This window comes from Hibiscus syriacus, unplaced genomic scaffold (assembly GCF_006381635.1).
Source record: "Hibiscus syriacus cultivar Baekdansim isolate YM2019G1 unplaced genomic scaffold, ASM638163v2 tig00110925_pilon, whole genome shotgun sequence".
NCBI classification, from domain to species: Eukaryota; Viridiplantae; Streptophyta; class Magnoliopsida; order Malvales; family Malvaceae; genus Hibiscus; species Hibiscus syriacus.
Window position 1 is genome coordinate 398,462 of NW_024062912.1, and position 12,160 is coordinate 410,621.

A 12,160-nucleotide genomic window follows, 5' to 3' on the forward strand; every position below is an offset into this window, starting at 1 on the left:
ATTCTCTTCTAAGTGTCCAAAATCTTTCTTTATCTAAGGGTTTTGTAAAAATATCCGCTAATTGGTGCAAAGTATCAACAAATTCTAGAACTACATCTTCCTTAGTGACATGGTCTCTAATGAAGTGATGTCTTATTTCAATGTGTTTAGTTCTAGAGTGTTGGATGGGATTTTTAGTGAGACAAATAGCACTAGTATTGTCACACTTGATAGGAATAGTACCTACTTCAATTCCATAATCAAAAAGTTGTTGTTTCATCCATAAAACTTGTGCACAACAACTATCAGCTGAAATGTATTCGGCTTCAGTGGTAGATAATGCAACACAATTTTGTTTCTTTGAAAACCAAGAAATCAGCATATTTCCAAGGAATTGGCAAGTACCGGAGGTTCTTTTCCTATCTAATTTGCATCCTCCATAATCCGCATCAGAAAAAGCATGCAAGCTAAAACTAGAGTCTCTAGGATACCAAAGTCCTAAACTAGGAGTGTCCTTAAGGTATCTAAAGATTCTCTTAACAGCTAGTAAATGTGATTCCTTAGGACATGATTGAAATCTAGCACATAAGCAAACACTAAACATAATGTCCGGTCTACTTGAAGTTAGATAAAGCAAAGAGCCAATCATTGACCTATATAATTTAACATCTACACATTTACCTCCTTCATCTAAATCAAGCTTTGTTGAAGAGCTCATTGGAGTGTTATGAGGTTTCCCATTTTCCAGTCCAAACTTCTTGAGCATATCTTTGACGTACTTAGCTTGATTAATGAAGATGCCATCTTTTCTTTGCTTGATTTGGAGTCCCAAGAAAAATGAGAGCTCCCCCATCATGCTCATCTCAAACTCACTTTGCATTAGCTTAGAAAATTCTTGGCAAAGAACATCATTAGTAGAACCAAATATTATCATCAACATAATTTGAACTACTAATAAATCTTTACCTTTCCTCTTTAAAAACAATATAGTGTCAACCTTTCCTTTTAAAAAACCTTTTTCAATTAAAAAATTTGACAATCTTTCATACCAAGCTCTAGGAGCTTGTTTTAAACCATAAAGAGCTTTTGTCAATTTTAAAACATGATCCGGAAAATTTGAATCTTCAAAACCTGGAGGTTGTTCCACGTACACTTCTTCTTTTATAAAACCATTTAAAAATGCACTTTTAACATCCATTTGATATAATTTAAATTCATTAAAACATGCAAATGCCAATAATATTCTAATTGCTTCCATCCTAGCTACGGGAGCGTATGTTTCATCATAGTCTATGCCTTCTTCTTGAGTATAGCCTTGAGCAACAAGTCTAGCCTTGTTCCTCACTATATTACCACTTTCATCAAGTTTATTTCTAAAAACCCATCTAGTACCTACAGTAGATTTATTACTAGGCCTTTCAACTAATGTCCATACTTTACTTCTCTCAAATTGATTTAATTCTTCTTGCATAGCCATAATCCAATGTTCATCTTTTAATGCTTCTTTGGTATTCTTAGGCTCTATGCATGAAATAAATGCAACATAATTACATATATTTCTAAGAGAAGATCGAGTAGTTACCCCTTTTGATGGATCACCTATAATTTCACCATCCTTGACATAGTTGTACTCTCTTGGAAAAGATACTTCCCTTTCTTCAATGGTTGGATTCTCGAGGGGATCATGAGTTTCCTCATCTTTTGTTTCTTCCTTTGATGATGATTCTCCAACGTCATGTCTAACGTCATTTGCTTGTACAATACCTACATCATCATTAACAGAAGAATCCTTCCTTAGAAGGGGATTATCATCGAAAACAACATGTATAGACTCTTCTACAACTAAAGTTATTTTATTAAATACACGATAAGCTTTAGAATTTAAGGAATAACCCAGAAAAATTCCTTCATCACTTTTAGCATCAAATTTGCCAAGATTTTCTTTACCGTTGTTTAAAACAAAACATTTACATCCAAAATGATGAAAATAGCTAATGTTAGGCTTTTTATTTTTGAGAATTTCATATGGAGTTTTCTTTAAAATTGGCCTAATCATTACTCGATTTACAACATAACAAGCGGTATTTGTGGCTTTCGCCCAAAAATATTTTGGCAAATTATTTTCACAAAGCATGGTTCTAGCCATTTCTTCTAATGTTCGATTTTTCCTCTCAACAACTCCATTTTGTTGAGGGGTTCTAGGTGCTGAAAAATTGTGGCTAATACCATTAGAATTACAAAACTCAATAAATCCAAGATTTTCAAATTCAGTTCCATGATCACTTCTAACACTAGTGATAGAGTAACCTTTTTCATTTTGGATTATTTTTGAAAATGTGATGAAATTTTCTAATGCTTCATCTTTAGTACTTAAGAATAGAACCCAAGTGTATCTAGAATAGTCATCTATCAAGACAAATGCATATTGTTTTCCTCCCAAGCTAGTAGTTCTAGTTGGCCCAAAAAGATCTAAATGGATCAATTGTAATACTCTACTAGTTGATACATCATTAATAGATTTAAAAGAAACTCGTTTTTGTTTTCCTTTAGCACAAGCATCACAGATTTTATCATTATCAAATTTAAGCTTAGGCAACCCTCTTACTAAGTCTCCTTGAATTAACCGTTGCAAAACACTCATACTAGCATGACCTAGTCTCCTATGCCATAACCAACTATCATGCTCATCCTTAGCAACTAGGCATAAATTAGTCATATCAATAGAATCTAAATGCACCATGTAAATGTTTCCTATTCTATGACCAACAAGCATAATCCGATTAGATGCAATGTCAATGACTTTACAACCATTAATTTCAAATAAGACATTGAATCCTTTATCGCATAATTGACTAATACTCAATAGATTATGCTTTAATCCATTCACATATAAAACATTCTTAATTTGTATGGAAGAGGTATTACCTATTGTACCAATACCTTCAATGTGACCTTTTGAATTGTCTCCAAAAGTCACTTCTCCTCCATTTTTGGCGTTAAGCTCAATGAACCGGCTTTTTTCTCCGGTCATATGTCTTGAGCATCCACTATCAAGGTACCATGAATTTGAATTTGTTTCCCGTGCCTTGTAGCAATGCTCCTTTCCCTACAAACATAGATTAATTTTTGATTTTTGGTACCCAAATTCTTTTGGGTCCATATTCATTAGTTTCCAAAATCCTAATCCCCTTAGGTATCCATTTATGTAGGATATTTTTATCTTTAGTAGTAATGAGTTCTTTAGGAACCCACATACTTCTAATGATTTTTCCATTAGAGGTTCTTTGGGGACCTCTATGATTGTAGTTTCTAAAACTTTTTCTAACAAAGTTGGATTTTGAATTTCCACCTCTTTCAAAATGTTTTGTTCCAACTTTATCAAAAGAAGTTTTAAGATCATCAATTTTCTTTTGATGATCATCATTGATCTTTGAAAGTAAATTTTGCAAATCTAAATTTTTCTTTTCAAACTCTTCTAGTTTGATTTGCAAATATTTGATTTTACTTTCAAGATCGTTGTTGGTTTTGGATATGAGTTTGTTTTCATTTTTCAATTTTGAAACATCATTTTTATATTTTAAAAACAATTTCTCATAATCCGAAGCCAACCCATTGTACTCCTCAAATAACTCATCATAAGATAAATCATCAAAATCGGATGAGTTAGAGGTTACCTTAGAATCTTCCCTGAATGCCATCAAGCACAAGTTTGCTACTTCTTGTTCCTCTTCATCGGAACTTTCTTCATCGCTCCATGTAGCCACATGAGCCTTGTGCTTATTCTTTGATTGACCTTTTTTCTTCAATTATGGGCAATCATATTTGACATGCCCCGGCTTTTTGCATTCATAGCAAATGATTGGGTCCTTCTCTTTTGGTTCATTTTTGAGGCCTTCGTTTCGTTTGAATTTTCTTCCTTGGTAAGGTCTCATCATTTTTCTGAACCGTTTGGCAAACAATGTCATTTCCTCGTCATCATCATCATTATTAGAATCACTCTCATCTTTTGTGGATTTGAGAGCAACTCCAATATTTTTCTTCTTCTCCTTTTCCTTTGGTGTCTCTTCAACTTTTTCAAGGTCCACCTCATCTTCGAGCATCATCTCATGAGTGAGGAGTGAACCGATAAGTTCTTCAAGAGTTAAGGACGATAGGTCCTTAGACTCGATGATTGTCGTCTTCTTTGATTGCCATGATTTTGGGAGGGAGTAGACTAACTTCCTCATAAGCTTTTCATTTGAGATGATCTCTCCATATGATTTGAGACCATTGACAATCGTTGAAAATCTATCCGTCATAGCTTTGATGTCTTCATTTGGTTTCATCCTGAAATTTTCATAGCTATGCGTTAGAATACTAATTTTTGATTTCTTTACCTCATCTGTACCTTCATGTGTGACTTGAAGTTTGTCCCATATTTCTTTGGCGGTTGTACACGATGAAACTCTTCCGTATTCATCTGGTCCAAGAGCACAAAAAATAATATGGATGGCTTTGGAGTTAAGCTGGAACATTCTTGTCTCTCCTTCACTCCACAATCTTGGATGAGTGAGAGGTTTGATGTATCCTTCTTCTACAGCATTCCATGCTCCCATGTCACTTGCTTGAATGAAGTACATCATTCTATTCTTCCAATAGGCATAGTTAGCTCCATTGAAGAAAAGAGGCTTGTTAACGGGCATCGAATCGAGACCGGAGTCGAAGTTTGAAGCGGAGGCCATTGATGACTTTAATAATCGATATAACTCTTCCCGAATCGACTCAAGAGGCAATAAAACCTTCAAATGAGTTAGGCTCTGATACCAATTGTTGAGTTAATCGATCTACGGAATCGGCCAAGAGGGGGGTGAATTGGCAATTAAAATTTTCGTGGAAGCTTTTGCAGAAAATTGAAAGTAATTGCACAGCGATTTACAGTGGTTCGACTTTCTCAAACAAAGTCTACGTCCACTACCTTAGCTATCCACACTAAGGATTTTCCAACAAATTCACTAATTTGTTCTTTCTTTTGAGGCCAAAGAGATAACCTTACAAAATCCCTCAAGAGTATACCCCAACTCTTGAGAACACTCTTTTTCCCAAAGAGAAGATTACAAATTTGCAAACTTACAAGAAAACCTCACAAGGTAAGATGTTTGCACAATTCTAGAACAAAGAAAAGAACACTCAAGGATAAATACAATTGAGTACAAAAGTGTTCTTGAAAGCAAATGAATATTGGATGAAAAATAGGCTTGAAATACTCAAACTTGAGGTTTGATGCTTTCTCTTTGATTCTCTCTTGATTCTAGTTGATTGATGTTTCTTGTTGTTGATCAATGGCTCCAGAACTTGTTTAAATACCCCTTGAATCAATTCTGAACGTTGGTGATAATTAGTGGGGATAATAGAGCCGTTTAAGTGTGAAAACAATTAATTTTTCTAGGTGGAGCGTCTCATGCATCGATGCATGATCAAGTATGCATCGGTGCATTCGTGTAAAATTCAAATATTTTGACCGTTGGAACACTTGATGCATCGGTGCACCAAGTGTGCATCGATGCATGAAATGCATTCGATGTTTGAAAAATAGCCTGATGCATTGATGCATGGCTTGTGCATCGATGCATCAAATGCATTCGATGTTTTGAAAATATTCAGAGTGCATCGATGCATGGAGAGTGCATCGGTGCATGGAATGCATTCGATGTTCAATTAATTCATCGATGCATCGATGCATGGACTGATGCATCGGTGCATGCCTTTGAATAATTGATTTAAGGCTTGTTTTTTGGTTCAAAATACTTTGTGAAAATTGTTTCAAAAATAGTTTAAGTACAAATCACAATTTTACACATTTAGTAAGGATTAAAATTGATCTTGAAAAACTTGGAGTAATAATTTGATATTCGGTTAATTGAATCGAATTTGTAAAATCATTTGTGAAATCTTAAAATTCATTTAACTTAATTTGTTATATCGAAATATCAAAAATGTTTTCAACACCTCCCTCGCAGCAGAATTTTTGAGTCTGTACATCATTCATAATGCAGTCATTAGGATGAAACTCGATGAATACACCATTATCTCGAGTAAACTGAGATACAGACAATAACTTTTGCTTTATGTTGGGTGCAACATGTTCCTCAAAACCATAGATTTCTCATTAGTATTTAAAACACCCTAACCTATAAGAGCAATTTTAACATATGTACCATTGCCCATGCATAAATGATAACTTCCTAAAAAAGGCTACTTTTAAGGCCTTTTTCACTTAAGTTATTGTTTGTTTAAAAGCTAATTTTAGTCATTTTAGGATCATGTAGTTGCATTTGTGGTGGTAGTGTTATTTTATCTCTTAAGGGTGTCGTATAAGAGAAACGTGTTGTATGAGAGAAAGGTGCAATTGTTTGTGGTGTGTATGGAATATCAAGCAAAAGGTCTCTTTTGGGAAGTAATATCGTTGCATCACACATTGCTGAAGCAGATTGAAATACCTTGGCATTTCTGGCATAAAAAAGGATAAAAAGATATTTCTGTACGAGGACAGTTAGCACTGGACAACTGGCTCTACACATGAAATAATGGTTGTAACCGCCTGCCAGAGGACCACTGCCACCTGGAGGATAAGGTTCACACACAAGGTGTGATTCTAGGGGTATTTTGCACCCAACAACCTCATCATTACCCCTAGATATTTTTATTATATATGACACCTTCCAAGGGAGAGGGAAACACACATTATCATACGGGAAGAGCAGAGAAAATTTCCAGCTTTATTTTATTTTTCCCTTTCTTCTTTTTTGGGTGTTCCTCCATTGATAAAGCTCCAAGGAGTGGCGAGTTAGGCATCCGAGAGGAGCTAGCGAGCTAAGGCGTTTCGTGGTGGCCGAGGAGACCTCCAGTGGTGTGTGTCGAAGGCTTCTTCTCACTTCCCTTTGCTTCTATTTTTCTATTTATTTTTGGGTTGTTGAAACGGATATTTTCATGGCTTGTTCTATGGATATTTTGAAGCCCACCATGAACTAACCTTATTTGGTGGTGGTTGTTTTAATGGGTTTTTAAACTTTATTTTAATGGTATAGTTATGTTTATCTTGGTTATTTATTTGTTTTGCTTATGAATACTTCACCATCTAGGCTTGTAAGAGGCATGAGAGTGTCCATTTCTTAGATGAAGGTTAGGTGTTCAAGAGAAACCTAAGCTAAAAATACTTGTAGTATTCGAGAGAAACACAAGACAAGATCTTCATAAGCAATGGGCTATAATGTTTTCAAAAGGCTTTGAACTGGCATAGGAATACTATATCCTAATCCCTTAGTACTCGAGATAGACTAGGATAGGATTTCAACGACTAAAAAGGGTATTTGTATCAATAGTATAGGCTGCCACATCGTAGAGTGAGAGCAGATGCTATGACATCCTATTCTGTTAGGTTCCTTTGACTAGAGATAGCGGAACACTTTCGGCAAACCATGTCGAGCAAGTAAAGTTTAGATAGCTTAAATCTGCCTGAGAGATAAGTTTAACGTCCTTAAATCAATCTCTATTATTCATTCCAATGGAAGCTTGTCGTGTGAGGATTATTTACTTATCATTTATTTGCTATTTATTTACTGTTTTTACCATTTTTCCTTGCCTCGACATTTCATCATTTCCAATATTAAACATCTGCTCTTGCCACTGCATTTCCATTTACTACACCATCAAACTATTAATCCATATCCACCAGTATGCATATTTCCATTACCGTGACATTGTATATATCAACACTAACTATACATATATAGAGTAGTGATTTGCTTTGGTTAGACTTTTGTAATTTCACCTAATACTTGTGGAGACGATACTCACTCATCACTTTATTACTTGAACGATTGTGTATACTTGCACATTATTTGTGTATAATTTTATAGTACTCACAACACGCAACAATAAAGAATTATCACTTGTATATACCATACTTAAGTTGAATATAAATAAGTCATTAGTCACATGATGAGTGACACTAGTGTCCGGATACCAGACTAGATTGTTTGTGACTTTTGTTGAAGAATGAACATCCGGAAGAGATGAGAACGCTGAAGTAAAAGCAACGGAAGTCGAAGTCACAAAGAGATTTTGAGCATAAGTTGGTCTGAATGAAGCATCAAGTGCAGCCCCAGTAGAAACTCCATATGGTTAAAATAACATAGAGAAGGTGAGTGATAAAAAGAAACCCCAGAGAATGTTGGATTAGCCAAATAAACAAATGAAGGAGAAGTCTGCGAAACTGGATGTACAGTGTGATTGAAAACCGAGCTTGAGTTTGTGGTTGTCACTGTTCCAAGTGTGAATTACTCAACTGCTGATAACTCCGTAAAAAGACTTATTCTAGTCTTTTCACTTAAGTTATTGCTCGTCTAAACAAAGTATGCATTGCATTTTTAGTTGCATTTAGTTACATATAGGTTGTGGTGGATAAGTTTTGCCTAGGCAAGATTTATTTGGCTTAACTGATGCTGCTGAGGAGAAAGGGTTATTTGAGTTGTGTTTGTGCAGGAATTCTACAGTGGAAGAACATTTCAATCGTGACAATGAAAAGTTGCAAAGGCCAATGGAGCAGATGAGAACGTGAGGAGAAGATGAGAATGTGAGGAGCAGATTTATCTAGCCGAGGCAAGATTTATTTGAAAAAGTCTGAAGCAAATGTGGCGAAATTGTCTATGTCACATGCCAGCTGGATGACATGCTTCACGTGCAAGCAAGCCTTAAATATCCTGAGTACCGCCAGCCGTCTTTCCCTTTTAGGTTTGGGAAATTAATAACGGCTAATTAAGGAATCTCCAAAAGCATGAAAAGCCCTAGGAGATTCTCCTTATAATTACCAGCCGTAGCAGCAAAAAGAGAAGGAGCAAGGAAGAAGAAAGAAGAGCTTTACCTTAGGCGTGAGCAAGCAACTGCAGTGCTCTCCCTCCGTCTACCCCCCAATCTTCCTTGGTGTCCTCCATAGCCAGATGATAACAGAGCAGTGATCAGGCCTCGAGAGAGGGTGATCACCAAGGCAGGTGTGGTGCTGATCAGGATTGTCGCGACAGAGCCCCCGATTTTGGGAGTCGTTCTTCATTTGTTTTTAAACTCTTATTTTATTTGGGGTTGTATTAAACAGTTTAATCTTGGATGATCTTTGATAACACCATGAATGTTTTACTTGGTGTTAAACTTTGTTTTGCCTGAACAATATTTTATGAATGATGAATTATGTTTGCTTATGACTGTTTTGCTCATAGTTTAAATATTTTGCCTTAACACTGTAAGAGCATCGAGAGATCGCCTGGGGTTTTGGTAAAACATGTCTAGGCATTGTAAGAGCATCGAGAGATAGCCTTTTGTCTAGAAAGTGATTCTTGAATTCGAGAGAATTAAGAGAGATCAACGTGAGCAAATGAATGAATCCGAGATGGTGAAGTTCTAACTTGTCTACCTTAGAGACAAGGAGTAAGTTTCAAACGACTAAAAGGGATAAAGGCTAGAGTAGGTTAAGACAATGTCTATAGTTAACGCCCAGAGGTATTGCTATAGAAACCGTCTAAGAATACCTAGTAATCATGTCAGGCAGTTTAGTGAGTCATAATAATTCATTTTGGGCTTAAAATAATTGTTGTCGAGACAATGGTTTAGCATCAGTGCTCTGTGACACGTCTGAATATGTGAGGTCATTTGCATTATATTTAATCCAATACTTGTTTTGTTTTGTTTTATCTGTCTGTATATTTTCTTTGTCTCGACCACACTTGTCTGAAATCATTGAATCATTATTCTTAGCTCCTTAATATTAGTTCTTAGCTTTAATACTTAGTAGGATTAATTTGTGGCATTAGTTCTAGTTGTGGTGAAAAGATATTTCTAATCCAATCCATGTGGAGATGATACTCACTCACTACTATATTACTTGCATTGATTGTGTATACTTGCACAGATTAGCTTGCCTTAGCATATAAATTCACAAGCGATCAACTGCTGATAAAAATCTCTCGTCATAGCACCAGATTCGGCCACACCCCCATAATCCCTATCAAACTGATGATAACATTTCTGCACAACATGACCAAACTTACCACACAGCTGTCATTGTGGCCTAGTTGAATAATGATTTCGACCACGCCCTCGGCCTCAATAACCATTCTAACCTTGCTTCTGAGAGGATTGCACCCCTGTTGATCCCTTGTCACTTGAAACACCATCACTTCTATTATTCATCTGCACCATATTAACCGAGAAACCTTAGCTTAAAAATACCTTTTATCGAGCTTTACAATCTAATAACAATTCAGTTAGAGTATCCAACGTCACTTCTTCTTGGGTGGCTACAATGATGATTGACTCAAACTCCATTGTCAAACCATCTAAAACAACATTAACATGCTCTTGCTTAGTAACAACACTGCATGATGCATTTAGCGAATCACAAATAGACTTGACTTTCTCCAAGTATTCACTAATAGTCAAATCAGCCTTCCTTTGAGAATGAAGATTGTGTCGAAGGGAAGTAATCTTGGCACTTGTTCACCAAACAACCGAGACAACATTCCAAATAGAAATGGTTGTTGTAAGCCCAGTGAGATGTGGTAACATATCTAAGCTAACAGTAGTTAAGAGACAAGAGGCTAACAACTTGTCTTGCTGCCAATAAATCTCAAACCCCGAATTCTCTTCAACTTGTCCAGAACTATTAGTAACAAACTCACTTGGTACAACATTATTACTAGAAATAAAACGCAACAGACCATAACCATCAATTTTTAAAGAAATCTGATGCTTCCACAACAAATATGTATTCTTAGTAAGTTTAATTGTATCGTGCTTTGGGATATGTTGAATTGCATTTAACCTCGACACACCAGGATTCATAGGTGAATTGATTTGAAGGCATTCTCAGTATCAAGAGATTGACCAACAGTAAGATCCACCATCGTATCAAAGAACCAAAAAACAACTACAAGCAAGAAACACACAAAACCATATCCAAAAAGAAACTCAAAGAAGTAAACCAAGAACGGAAACAAAGATAAGAAATAAATCAAGAAACATATCTATCTATATCCAGCTCCAAAATACACCACTATACCAACGGAAAATCAGTCAAAACAAGCAGCGGAAAAAAATCCCAGGACTAGAACATAGCAAATGATACCATGTTAAGATAGCAATATAGCAATCAAATAAAACACAAGAAAGGAGGATATATAATTTTCGGATCAAGTCAAACTTGGGTGAAGAATACATATTTTTAGGTTGAGTCGGGTTGGCCAAAAACCCTATAATAACTCGATCTGTTGAAATCCCTAATTCTATCTCCATTCAAGAAAAACATAACTGCTCATATGTCAAAATAAAGTTACTCGATTTTTATTACATTATATTTTATTCGATTAAAATAGAAACTACACGAGGAGGCAAAGATAAAGATCAAAACCACTAGGAAGATGAACAAAATCCCACTAGACATTCGTAAATAGAACAAAAGATTTCGTGAATGTGACTTTGTTACAAGCATGGATGATCGTCAAACCATTCTTTAAGTAATTTATTTCATTGACTCCTCAATTCATTACTTAAGTGAGCTTTAAAAATTTTGATTAATTAGTTATTTATTAATTTCTTAGATCTTAATTGATGGAAGAGACCCCAATGCAATGGATATTGAAAGATACGTCCCTTTTGGCACGTGAAAAAAACCCCTTAATATCACCACCACTTTAAAGATGGAACCATGAATGCTCTTGAAAGTTTAATATTCTTTACATAAGTTATATGTATATATAGAATTTTGTTTGACTTATATTTTGTAACCATGATCTCTTTCTGGGAATGACTTAACAGGCTTTGAGGGAACTTGCATTGATGTATCGTACCGCAGCTTAGTTATGTTGAGAATTGATAGTGTTCAAGGCAAAGAACAAAAAGAAGAGTCAATCGTTTCGATCAAAAGGTGTATAGTATGGTCAAACATGCTAAGTTCGATCAAAAAGTGTCGGGCATGGTCAAACATGCTAAGTCAATTGATTTAACACACCACATCAGTATTTCGTTCCTGCATTAATTACGGTTAACGACTAATTATTAATTTATTATTTTTGAAACTTTAGTATGAAAAATAAAAAATTACTCGAATATTAGAGATTATTTGTGTAGTTTAAATTTTAAAAAAAACTAAAAGTAC